Genomic DNA, 12,338 nt, shown 5'->3' on the forward strand with positions numbered 1-12,338 from the left:
TACACGCCCAGACCAGCTGATCTCTATCCCATGTCCCTGACTACACGCCCAGACCAGCTGATCTCTGTCCCATGTCCCTGACTACACGCCCAGACCAGCTGATCTCTGTCCCATGTCCCTGACTACACGCCTAGACCATCTGATCTCTGTCCCATGTCCCTGACTACACGCCTAGACCAGCTGACCTCTATCCCATGTCCCTGACTACACGCCTAGACCAGCTGACCTCTATCCTATGTCCCTGACTACACGCCCAGACCAGCTGCAGGGAGTGAATGTGGAAGAAATTAACCATCCTTTCTCAGAAGCACAGCATTAGCACTAAAGAAATGTCTATACCATTGTTAAGCATATTATTTATTAACTATTAATATTAAACAAATCAGGTAAATATGTGATTTTTCTCTCACAACCAATTTTTCCTTGAGCGGATGGTCAGGGGGGGAGAGAAACAGGCACTGATTCAAATCCCCGAGCCTGAATAAGAGTGTCTACTAAATATATAAAATGTCAACATAATTACAAATCATTTGTAGACTGCAAACTGACTGCAAGAAGCCCAAACAGATATGGTTTGACTAAAACGTAATAATTTCAAACCTTACATTTGTTAGGAGGACATATAAAAGTTACCTGTAAAGCTTGTCATGAGCCCAGTGCAAATATATCTGGGCTAAGCCACAAAGCATGTTATCAGTCAGTCAGTGTCTTAGAGCATGTAACATTGGGGCTTTCCCTATTGGGGCTTTTCCCCTTGTCCATGACTTTAAAGAGCTTTTACCGAATACAGAATGTCAACACAGTGTTTCCTTTACCTTAGCCTATTACTTCCACATAACAGTCCAATATGTTTCTCACAAATTCAAGACATTTACACACACACATAAAAGTATTGGGGGACATGGGGATTTACTTAATATACAAAGCATGGCATAAAGACATTGAGCGTAAATCATAGTCCACAGACGATAAGACGCAATGCAACATAGCTAAACTGCTTTGAGACCACCATCTGCGGGGGATGCAAATCACAAACGCTCACCTCCCCACGATTCCCAACCAACGCGGCACCGCTACACATCCTCTATTCATTTTAATGTGGTGACGTTGGAGAACTAGCTTGAGCTGCTCTGAGAATTTGAAAAAGTACGAAAGCCAACGGTCCAATATACTCGAACACTGCTGTGCATACACATTTTGGACTATGCATACACGTTTTGGACTATGATAGACGCTTTAAGAGAGACAGTAGTGGTGCAGCTTCACTAGAATCTGACTAACGGTATTCTGTGCTGGTTGGTTTATCCTGTCAGGTATTTGAATAGGTGCTCCTGGATGCAGACTGGAGTGTAAACTCAGGCACTGGATTTGGCTCTCCTGCAGTGTCTTTCTTCCAGCAGTTCTTCCACTGCTACTGTCCCGAGCGGAGACTACATCAGGTACACACACACACACACACACACACACACACACACACACACACACACACACACACACACACACACACACACACACACACACACACACACACACACACACACACACACACACACACACACACACACACACACACACACACACACACACACACACACACACACACACACACACACACACTAAAGAGGGGAACACACCACATACACATACACGTAGACACACACACATACACACTACATCAGGTACTCACAGAGACACCCACACTACACACAAACACAGACACTCACTTACTGCCCTCCTGGGCTTCAGACAAAAGACGGTGATTGGTCCGTGATTACCACAATGTTTGTGCTTTGGCAGAATAATTGATGCAGCTGCTTGCGCCAACGAGGCCTACCCTTTCCCTGTTCTAACATTCGTAGGCTTCATCTGCGTGGCACCTTCAGCATTTAGATGTTTGTAAAATGGCTTTCGCAATATTAAATTATAGTCTTTCTTCATTGAGTGACAACCAACGTAATTTTCTGGGTCGTTGTCACCGAATGCGGTGTAGAAAATGGAGCTGTCATCTTACTGCTGATTGGGGCTTTTTGAATGCCAGGTTCATTGTAAAAAATGTGGGGTTTTGTCTGCTTTGGACAGTCAGTGCATTTGGTAATGTTTACATGATCAGGGTAAAGGTGTAATTTCATAAGGACAGCAACCATTTTTGGGAGAGAGCAGCTCTCCTCCGTAAACTTCCAAATGGTCACGACCATTTGCTTTTGAGATGGGGATCAAATCCAAAACTGTGTTATATTAATTCCCTTTTTTATGTCATAGCTCATTTCTAAAAATCGATTTTGACATATTACTAGCTCAAAGCATTTGAATCTGCTATATGACAAGTTAATCAGTGGGTGATGAGGATGTTGGATAATAAGTGGGGGCACAAAAAAACTGAAATTGCCCCCCCCTAATCTGATAGTGGCAGATGTACACACACACACAAACACACAGAGCCGCTCAGAGAAGTCAATTCAGATAGATCCAGCTCAGCTCCTGAGCTCCATCAGTACCGTATAAACATTTTGAATAGAAAATGAATGGGTTCATGCCACAATTGTTAGTACATCGAACCGAATCGCATCGATTCGTTCCACTAATCGAATTGAATCGCACCGAATCGCTTCAAACTAAAAGTATCGTTCCTGTATCGTATCAGAGCCCATGTATCTAGATGTGTATCAAATCGTGCTTGTAAGGAGGGAGAGATGCACATCCATAATAACAATGCATGTCCCTAACATGTCTGTGATTGTCTATCTCACAGGCGCTACATCCTCACTCTAAAGGACGAGCCCAACTACTACATCTGTGAGCCGTGGAGAGCCCCAGAGCCTGTCCAGGAAGCGGCTAACTGCCTCATGAGTGGACTACCCTAAGCCCATGATCAACCACGCAGAGTGCAGCAGGCTCAACATAGAAAAGATGAAGAAGGTCTTCCAGCAACTCTCCCACTCGTTCTCTTCTGATTCCACATCATGGTTCTCTCTCACAGTTCCTATTGAGAACTGAAGCAGTGTGGCTCTTGATTCGGCCCACAACTCCACCACAATCCTCTAGCTAGTCATTTGACTCTTTTTGCATCCTGTTTTTACAAAGCACACCTCCTGGCTTATTCTATGGATGTAGAGAGTGCCACCTAGTGGTTAAATGCTGTTGTTTCGTTCATTGGATGTCCTGCATTATCATTTTCTCCGTGTTATGTTTTCATTCTGCCATCAGCCGTTATGTAGGCTATTACCAGTCAGTGGCTGCCATGGTAACAGTGATGTAACGTGTGTGTGTGTCCATCAGGTCTCCTGGCCTCTGTGCCCACCATCCAGGAAGAGGCAGTGCCTTCCCCGACAGACGACTTTTAGATCAACAGCTGCACCTGTGGTATGTTGAGAGGTGTACTTTTTTTCATTTATCATTTAATTAACCAGGAAAGTCCTGGTTAAGAAAGCAGCATTTTCCAGGTTTTAGTTGCTGCTTTAGATTAATATAAAAAACAAGCTATGATTTGAAATTGAATGCATGCGTTTTCTTTTCTCAAAGTTTCAATGTATCAGCTAAACAAATAAATGTCGTCTAACAGAAAGTGAAGGATACATGTACAGGAAAAGACATGACCAATCTAAACTCTATTTAATGCAGTCACCCACACACACGTTGTCCGCCCGGTCCAACACTCTGGAAGAGAGGCAGACCCTCCGAACCATAGAGCACCCAGAAGTGCACCCACTCGAAACACCAGCGCACCGTCACTGCCCAAGGAGACAAGCGGCAACAACAGGAACAACAACAGGAGCAGTGGGAGGAACAGTCAGAGCAGCAGGCTGTAGAACAGCCAATGGATCTGCAGTGGCACACGGTAATAAGACACTGGGTTGTTCTGTATTCTGAGATGTGAGGCATTTCACTGGAACCTCTTCGGAAGTCATCAAATTTCAGTCAAATAAAAATTTTCAATACTCTTTCTGTAGGTCAGGGATCGTCAACTAGATTCAGCCATGTGCCAATTATTATTTTTTGAGTGGAGGGTTGGGGGGCCGGAACAGGATTTGTAATTATTTGTGGACTGAAAATTGACCGCAAAAAGCCCAAACAGATACAGTGGCTTGCGAAAGTATTCACCCCCCTTGGCATTTTTCCTATTTTGCTGCCTTACAACCTGGAATTCAAATGGATTTTGGGGGGTTTGTATCATTTGATTTACACAACATGCCTACCACTTTGAAGATGCAAAATATTTTTTATTGTGAAACAAACAAGAAATAAGACAAAAAAACTGAAACTTGAGCATGCATAACTATTCACCCCCCCCCCCCCCCCCAAAGTCAATACTTTGTAGAGGCACCTTTTGCAGCAATTACAGCTGAAAGTCTCTTGGGGTATGTCTCTATAAGCTTGGCACATCTAGTCACTGGGATTTTTTCCCATTCTTCAAGGCAAAACTGTTCCAGCTCCTTCAAGTTGAATGGGATCCGCTGGTGTACAGCAATCTTTAAGTCATACCACAGATTCTCAATTGGATTGAGGTCTGGGCTTTGACTAGGCCATTCCAAACCATTTAAATGTTTCCCCTTAAACCACTTGAGTATTGCTTTAGCAGTATGCTTAGGGTCATTGTCCTGCTGGAAGGTGAACATCCGTCCCAGTCTCAAATCTCTGGAAGACTGAAACAGGTTTCCCTCAAGAATGTCCCTGTATTTAGCGCCATCCATCATTCCTTCAATTCTGATCAGTTTCCCAGTCCCTGCAGATGAAAAACATCCTCACAGCATGATGCTGCCAACACCATGATTCACTGTGGGGATGGTGTTCTCGGGTGATGAGAGGTGTTGGGTTTGCACCAGACAGCGTTTTCCTTGATGGCCAAAAAGCTCAATGTTAGTCTCATCTGACCAGAGTACCTTCTTCCATATGTTTGGGGAGTCTCCCACATGCCTCTTTGCAAACACCAAAAGTGTTTGCTTATTTTTTTCTTTAAGCAATGGCTTTTTTCTGGCCACTCTTCCGTAAAGCCCAGCTCTGTGGAGTGTAAGGCTTAAAGTGGTCCTATGGACAGATACTACAATCTCCGCTGTGGAGCTTTGCAGCTCCTTCAGGGTTATCTTTGGTCTCTTTGTTGCCTCTCTGATTAATGTCCTCCTTGCCTGGTCCGTGAGTTTTGGTGGGCGGCCCTCTCTGCAGGTTTGTTGTGGTGCACATTCTTAAATAATAATGGATTTAATGGTGCTCCGTGGGATGTTCAAAGTTTTGGATATTATTTCATAACCCAACCCTGATCTGTACTTCTCCACAACTTTGTCCCTGACCTGTTTGGAGAGCTCCTTGGTCTTCATGTTGCAGCTTAATTGGTGGTGCCCCTTGCTTAGTGGTGGGGTGTCACGCCCTGGCCTTAGTATTCTTTGTTTTCTTTATTATTTTAGTTAGGTCAGGGTGTGACATGGGGAATGTTTGTGTTTTGTTGGTTTTGGGTGTTTTTTATGGTAAAGGGGTTGTTGGGTATAGTATATGGGTTTGTGTGGAGTACATGTGTCTAGTGTTGTCTATGTATGTTTAGTTGTCTAGGAGAGTCTATGGTTACCTGAATGAGTTCCCAATTAGAGACAGCTGATTTCGGTTGTCTCTGATTGGGAGCCTTATTTAGGGTAGCCATAGGCTCTCATTGGTTGTGAGTAGTTGTCTATGTAGAACGTTTGTAGCCTGTGTGTGTATGTGCACAACGTTATTTAGCTTCACGGTCGTTTGTTGTTTTGTATAGTTTGTTAAAGTGTGTCGTGTTCGTTCATCTTCTTTAAATAAAAAGAGAAGATGTATCATTATTCCGCTGCATCTTGGTCCGTCTCTCCAGTACACGATCGTGACAGAATTACCCACCAATACAGGACCAAGCGGCATGGAAAGCGGCAACAGGACCCACCTACACAGGATTCGTGGACATGGGAGGAGATACTGGATGGTAAGGGGCCGTGGGCACAACCGGGAGAATATCGCCTTCCTCGTGAAGAGCTGGAGGCAGCTAAAGCCGAGAGGAGGCGATATGAGGAGGCAGCACGGAGACAAGGCTGGAAACCCGTGAGTACAACCCAAAAATTTCTTGGGGGGGGCCTTAAAGGGAGTGTGGCGAAGTCAGGTAGGAAACCTGCGCCTACTCCCTGTACTTACCGTGGAGAGCGAGAGTACGGGCAGACACCGTGTTACGCAGTAGAGCGCACGGTGTCTCCTGTACGTGTGCATAGCCCGGTTCGGTACATTTCAGCTCCACGTATCGGCCGGGCTAGACTGAGCGTTGAGCCGTATGTCATGAAGCCGGCCCAACGCATCTGGTCACCAGTGCGTCTCCTCGGGCCGGCGTACATGGCACCAGCCTTACGCATGGTGTCCCCGGTTCGCCTACATAGGCCGGTGCGGGTTATTCCACCTCCCCGCACTGGTCAGGCGACGGGGAGCATACAATCAGGTAAGGTTGGGCAGGCTCGGCGTTCAAGGGAGCCAGTACGCCTGCACGGTCCGGTATTTCCGGCGCCACCTCCCCGCCCCAACCCAGTACCACCAGTGCCTCCTCCACGCACTAGCTATATGGTGCGTGTCTCCAGCCCTTTACCACCAGTGTCTAAACCACGCACCAAGCCTCCTGTGTGTCCCCAGAGTCCTGTGCGTCCTGTTGCTGCTCCCCGCACTAGCCCTGAGATGCGTGTCCAAAGCCCGGTGCCACCAGTCCCGGCACCACGCACCAGGCCTACAGTGCGCCTCAGCCGGCAGGAGTCTGCCGTCTGCACAGCGATGACTGAACTGCCCGTCTCCCCAGCGCCATCTGAGCCATCCGTCTCCCCAGCGCCATCTGAGCCATCCGTCTCCCCAGCGCCATCTGAGCCATCCGTCTCCCCAGCGCCATCTGAGCCATCCGTCTGCAATGAGCCTGCAAAGCCGCCCGTCTGCCATGAGCCCACTGAGCCGCCCGTCTGCCATGAGCCCACTGAGCCGCCCGCCAGACAGGAGCCGCTAGAGCCGCCAGCCAGACAGGAGCCGCTAGAGCCGCCAACCAGACAGGATCTGCCAGAGCCGCCAACCAGACAGGATCTGCCAGAGCCGCCAACCAGACAGGATCTGCCAGAGCCGCCAACCAGACAGGATCTGCCAGAGCCGCCAGCCAGACAGGATCTGCCAGAGCCGCCAGCCAGCCATGAGCAGCCAGATCCGTCAGCCAGCCATGAGCAGCCAGATCCGTCAGCCAGCCATGAGCAGCCAGATCCGTCAGCCAGCCATGAGCAGCCAGATCCGTCAGCCAGCCATGAGCAGCCAGATCCGTCAGCCAGCCATGAGCAGCCAGATCCGTCAGCCAGCCATGAGCAGCCAGATCCGTCAGCCAGCCATGAGCAGCCAGATCCGTCAGCCAGCCATGAGCAGCCAGATCCGTCAGCCAGCCATGAGCAGCCAGATCCGTCAGCTAGCCATGAGCAGCCAGATCCGTCAGCTAGCCATGAGCAGCCAGATCCGTCAGCTAGCCATGAGCAGCCAGATCCGTCAGCTAGCCATGAGCAGCCAGATCCGTCAGCCAGCCATGAGCAGCCAGATCCGTCAGCCAGCCATGAGCAGCCAGATCCGTCAGCCAGCCATGAGCAGCCAGATCCGTCAGCCAGCCATGAGCAGCCAGATCCGTCAGCCAGCCATGAGCAGCCAGATCTGTCAGCCAGCCATGGGCCGTCCCTCAGTCCGGAGCTGCAGTCCCTCAGTCCGGAGCTGCCATTCCTCAGTCCGGAGCTGCCATTCCTCAGTCCGGAGCTGCCATTCCTCAGTCCGGAGCTGCCATTCCTCAGTCCGGAGCTGCCATTCCTCAGTCCGGAGCTGACATTCCTCAGTCCGGAGCTGCCATTCCTCAGTCCGGAGCTGCCATTCCTCAGTCCGGAGCTGCCATTCCTCAGTCCGGAGCTGCCATTCCTCAGTCCGGAGCTGCCATTCCTCAGTCCGGAGCTGCCATTCCTCAGTCCGGAGCTGCCATTCCTCAGTCCGGAGCTGCCATTCCTCAGTCCGGAGCTGCCATTCCTCAGTCCGGAGCTGCCATTCCTCAGTCCGGAGCTGCCATTCCTCAGTCCGGAGCTGCCATTCCTCAGTCCGGAGCTGCCCCTTACCCTGGTGCTGCCCCTTACCCTGGTGCTGCCCCTTACCCTGGTACTGCCCCTTAGTCCGGAACTGCCCCTTAATGCAATGGGGTTAATGTGGAGGGGGGTCATTTGGAGGAAGCCTAGGAGGTGGTTAGGGACTGTGGTGACGTGGGGACCACAACCAGAGCCGGAGCCGCCACCGTGGATGGAAGCCCACCCAGACCCTCCCCTAGACTGTGTAATGGTGCGCCCGGAGTTCGCACCTTAAGGGGGGGGTTATGTCACGCCCTGGCCTTAGTATTCTTTGTTTTCTTTATTATTTTAGTTAGGTCAGGGTGTGACATGGGGAATGTTGGTGTTTTGTTGGTTTTGGGTGTTTTTTATGGTAAAGGGGTTGTTGGGTATAGTATATGGGTTTGTGTGGAGTACATGTGTCTAGTGTTGTCTATGTATGTTTAGTTGTCTAGGAGAGTCTATGGTTACCTGAATGAGTTCCCAATTAGAGACAGCTGATTTCGGTTGTCTCTGATTGGGAGCCTTATTTAGGGTAGCCATAGGCTCTCATTGGTTGTGAGTAGTTGTCTATGTAGAACGTTTGTAGCCTGTGTGTGTATGTGCACAACGTTATTTAGCTTCACGGTCGTTTGTTGTTTTGTATAGTTTGTTAAAGTGTGTCGTGTTCGTTCATCTTCTTTAAATAAAAAGAGAAGATGTATCATTATTCCGCTGCATCTTGGTCCGTCTCTCCAGTACACGATCGTGACATGGGGCCTTTCAGAACAGGTGTATATATGCTGAGATCATGTGACAGATCATGTGACACTTAAATAAAGTCCACCTGTGTGCAATTAACTAATTATGTGACTTCTGAAGGTAATTGTTTGCACCAGATCTTATTTCAGGAATTCATACCAAAAGGGGTGAATACATATGCATGCACCACTTTTCCATTTTTATTTTATTAGAATTTTTTTCATTTCACTTCACCAATTTGGACTACTTTGTATGTCCATTACACAAAATCCAAATAAAATCCATTTCAATTACAGGATGTAAAGCAACAACTCCAATCGGGAAGAATACTTTTGCAAGGCACTGTATAATGTTAGCCTAAAACATAATAATTTCTAACCTTGCTTACATTTGTATACAATCACGTGTCTCTTTATTATGCGTGGGAATACTTGGGAACAGATATCTTCAATGAAAATCAATTGGAGTTTATTTCCTGGTGTTTTTCCAGTCTTTCCATGCCAAGAGTGTGCAAAGCTGTCATTAAGGCTAAGGGTGGCTATTTGAAGAATCTCAAATATAAAATAATTTGTTAAAATATGTTGTTTATCACTTTCTTGGTTACTACATGATTCCATATGTGTTATTTCATGGCTTTGATGTCTTCACTATTATTCTACAATGTAGAAAATAGTTAAATAAAGAAAAATCCTTGAAAGAGTAGGTGACCAGTAGTGTAAAAGACTGGAAAAACACCAGGAAATCAACTCCAATTGATTTTTATTTAAGGTATCCCCACGCATAATAGAGAGACACGTGATCGTATTGTTTTATTTTCCTTTGCTCAGCAAAACTGGGGGGCCAAATAAAACCACCCACGGGCCAAAGTCCAGTTGGGGAAGCCTGCTGTAGGCTTTTTGCAGAAATTTAACCAACTGTGTAATTTGGTTTCTATGGTTTTTCAGAGCTTGCCATGTGTGATGGTGTACGCCAGAGAGACATGGCCGAAGACTTCTGATGTCTTGTGCTCACCCCTTTCCTTCGGGCAAGACTAGTCACACACGCACAAACATGCACAGAGTTTTACATACAATAACCGGTTTATAAGGTATAAGAGCAGCAAGAACACCTTCGTAATTGCCAATAATAATTTGCATACAGAAAGGTTACAAACAGTGTATTATATAGCAAGTTATTGCTTACACCGTTCCTTTCAGCAAAAAAAAGTTTTTTGTTATCGTTTTTTGCACCACCACACACTTTTATTTGTGAGTGAATAACTGCCTTAGGACTACAGTAGAACCTCAAAGATACAAACCTTAGATTTACGAACTGACCGGTCAAGCGAGCAGGCAATATTAACCTGGATGGTTTTTTTTGTTATCCCCCCCAAAAAACGCATTAAAACAATACACATTAATGTAAAATACTAATTCATATTTTCCATAAAGGTGTATGTCAAAGTTATTTCAGTGTTCCCAACGACCTCCATTCTTGATCTGAGGTTCTACTGTCATTCATCTGTTTGTCCTCTGTATGATATTTTCACTTCGATCACAACGATGTCACTGGTTTAGAAGCAAATATTTTGCCATTGCCAGAGAAGATATAATATCTATCAGTGGAAGAACCTAGAATCAATGTTTTCCTATGATTTAGTGCCCTTCGTGTAAGTTATGAAACATCATGAACTGTCATTGTGCTTACTATCAAACAGACAGCTGTTCTCAACCACTATGGGTAGTGAGAAGGGAGTCTGTGGCCACACAGAGATGGATGAAACGTATGAAAAATGAATATGCATTTTTCACTGTCCATTCAACTCGTTTCACCTTTTCACATATGAGTTGCTAACTTTAAAAAAATAATAATATGGATAAGGCTGTGCATAGACATTTATCATTTCTGTTGTCCTCAACCTATGACCCCCATAGAAAAATCCAGTGCCTCAATACATTTTTTTGACGGATACTAAATCTGTCTTGCCGCAACCTAAATTGATTGAAAAAGATCCCATAATGATAATAGTGTCTATACTAATACAATAATAACTACTTCCACTAATTACCATGTGTATAAAATATTTGTATTAATTCCCGCTATATTCTGTTTATATTTGCACATCTATCAGCCCTGTGTATATATTCTACTGTATATATTAGCATAAAACACGTTTTCTTTGTTTGCACTGTTCTGTCTGTGGATCTGCCCAGAAGGGGAAGAGTTTTGCCTAATTTATAGTCTACTTAAGTACTCAGGACAGCCATTTTGCATTCTTGCATTGCATACTTACATTGACTATAAATAAGCTTTTAGAATATACTAACAGAGGTACACTTCATTTATATTTCCCATTAACATCTAAAGCTTGTCATTATTTGTCAGTCACCAAATATTGTACATTCCATGCAAAAAGAGTACATTCACTATTAAAAAAAAAAAATCCCATGATGAGCTTTGTGAAACGTGTATTTAGTTGTATTTATTTGTTTTGTATTGTACAAAACAGTTTTATTTTCATTAAAGTGCTGATAGAATAGCGATCCACTCAGTCTTCGTGATTGTATCTGTGTATGAAACTCTATACCTGATGCTGGAATTCACTGTCGATGGTAATAAATATAGTTAATTCATAGCATTGTATATTTAAGCAATAAGGCCTGAGGAGGTGTGGTAGATGGCCAATATACCACGGCTAAGGGCTATTCTTACACACGACGCAACGCGGAGTGCCTGGATACAGCCCTTAGCCGTGGTATATTGGCCATATTTCACAAACCTCCATGGTGCCTTAATGCTATTATAAACTGTTTACCAACCTAATTAGAGAAGTACAAATAACTGTTTTGTCATACCCATGGTCTGATATACCACAGCTGTCAGCCAATCAACATTCAGGGCTCGAACCACCCAGTTTATAGTTGGTAGTAGGTAGTTACAGTACCACTTTTTCAGTACTACGTTTCACCACTGGAGGGCCACATGAAGTTCTTAGCACAGAATGTGCTGAAAGCTATGTGCAGTGCAGGAGGTAAACAAGACTGGTTGACAAGACTGTATAAAGTCTAGATCTGGAACTGAACTTGGACCGCGGGTCATCTGCACTTCACTCGAACAACCCTTATTTTCTGAAAATAGTTGTGGCTCGTCAATAGTTATGTATCATTAATAGACTTATCAATTAATCAACAATCCATCAACACTTTAGGGCCATACTTTGGTTCATTGAAGTGGTAGTCTCAGGTCAGTTATAGCAATAGAGGCTTGTTATGTGATACTGTACAGGTCAGTTGTAGTCTGGGAGGAGGATGTGAAGGATGAGGTTTAACAGTGCTTCGTTGACCAGCAGTAACGCTTATGTGATCTCCTCAGGGATCACTACTAATGGCCTGAGTCCTCTCTCTCCCTCTCTCTCTGTGTCTCTGTCTCTGTCTCTGTCTCTCTCTCTCTCTCTCTCTCTCTCTCTCTCTCTCGCCTAGCTCCCTGATATCAACTCTGATAGAAACAAATTCCTGAATGGTTGTGTAACCTCCT

Source organism: Salvelinus fontinalis, chromosome 12 (assembly GCF_029448725.1).
Source record: "Salvelinus fontinalis isolate EN_2023a chromosome 12, ASM2944872v1, whole genome shotgun sequence".
Classification (NCBI taxonomy): Eukaryota; Metazoa; Chordata; class Actinopteri; order Salmoniformes; family Salmonidae; genus Salvelinus; species Salvelinus fontinalis.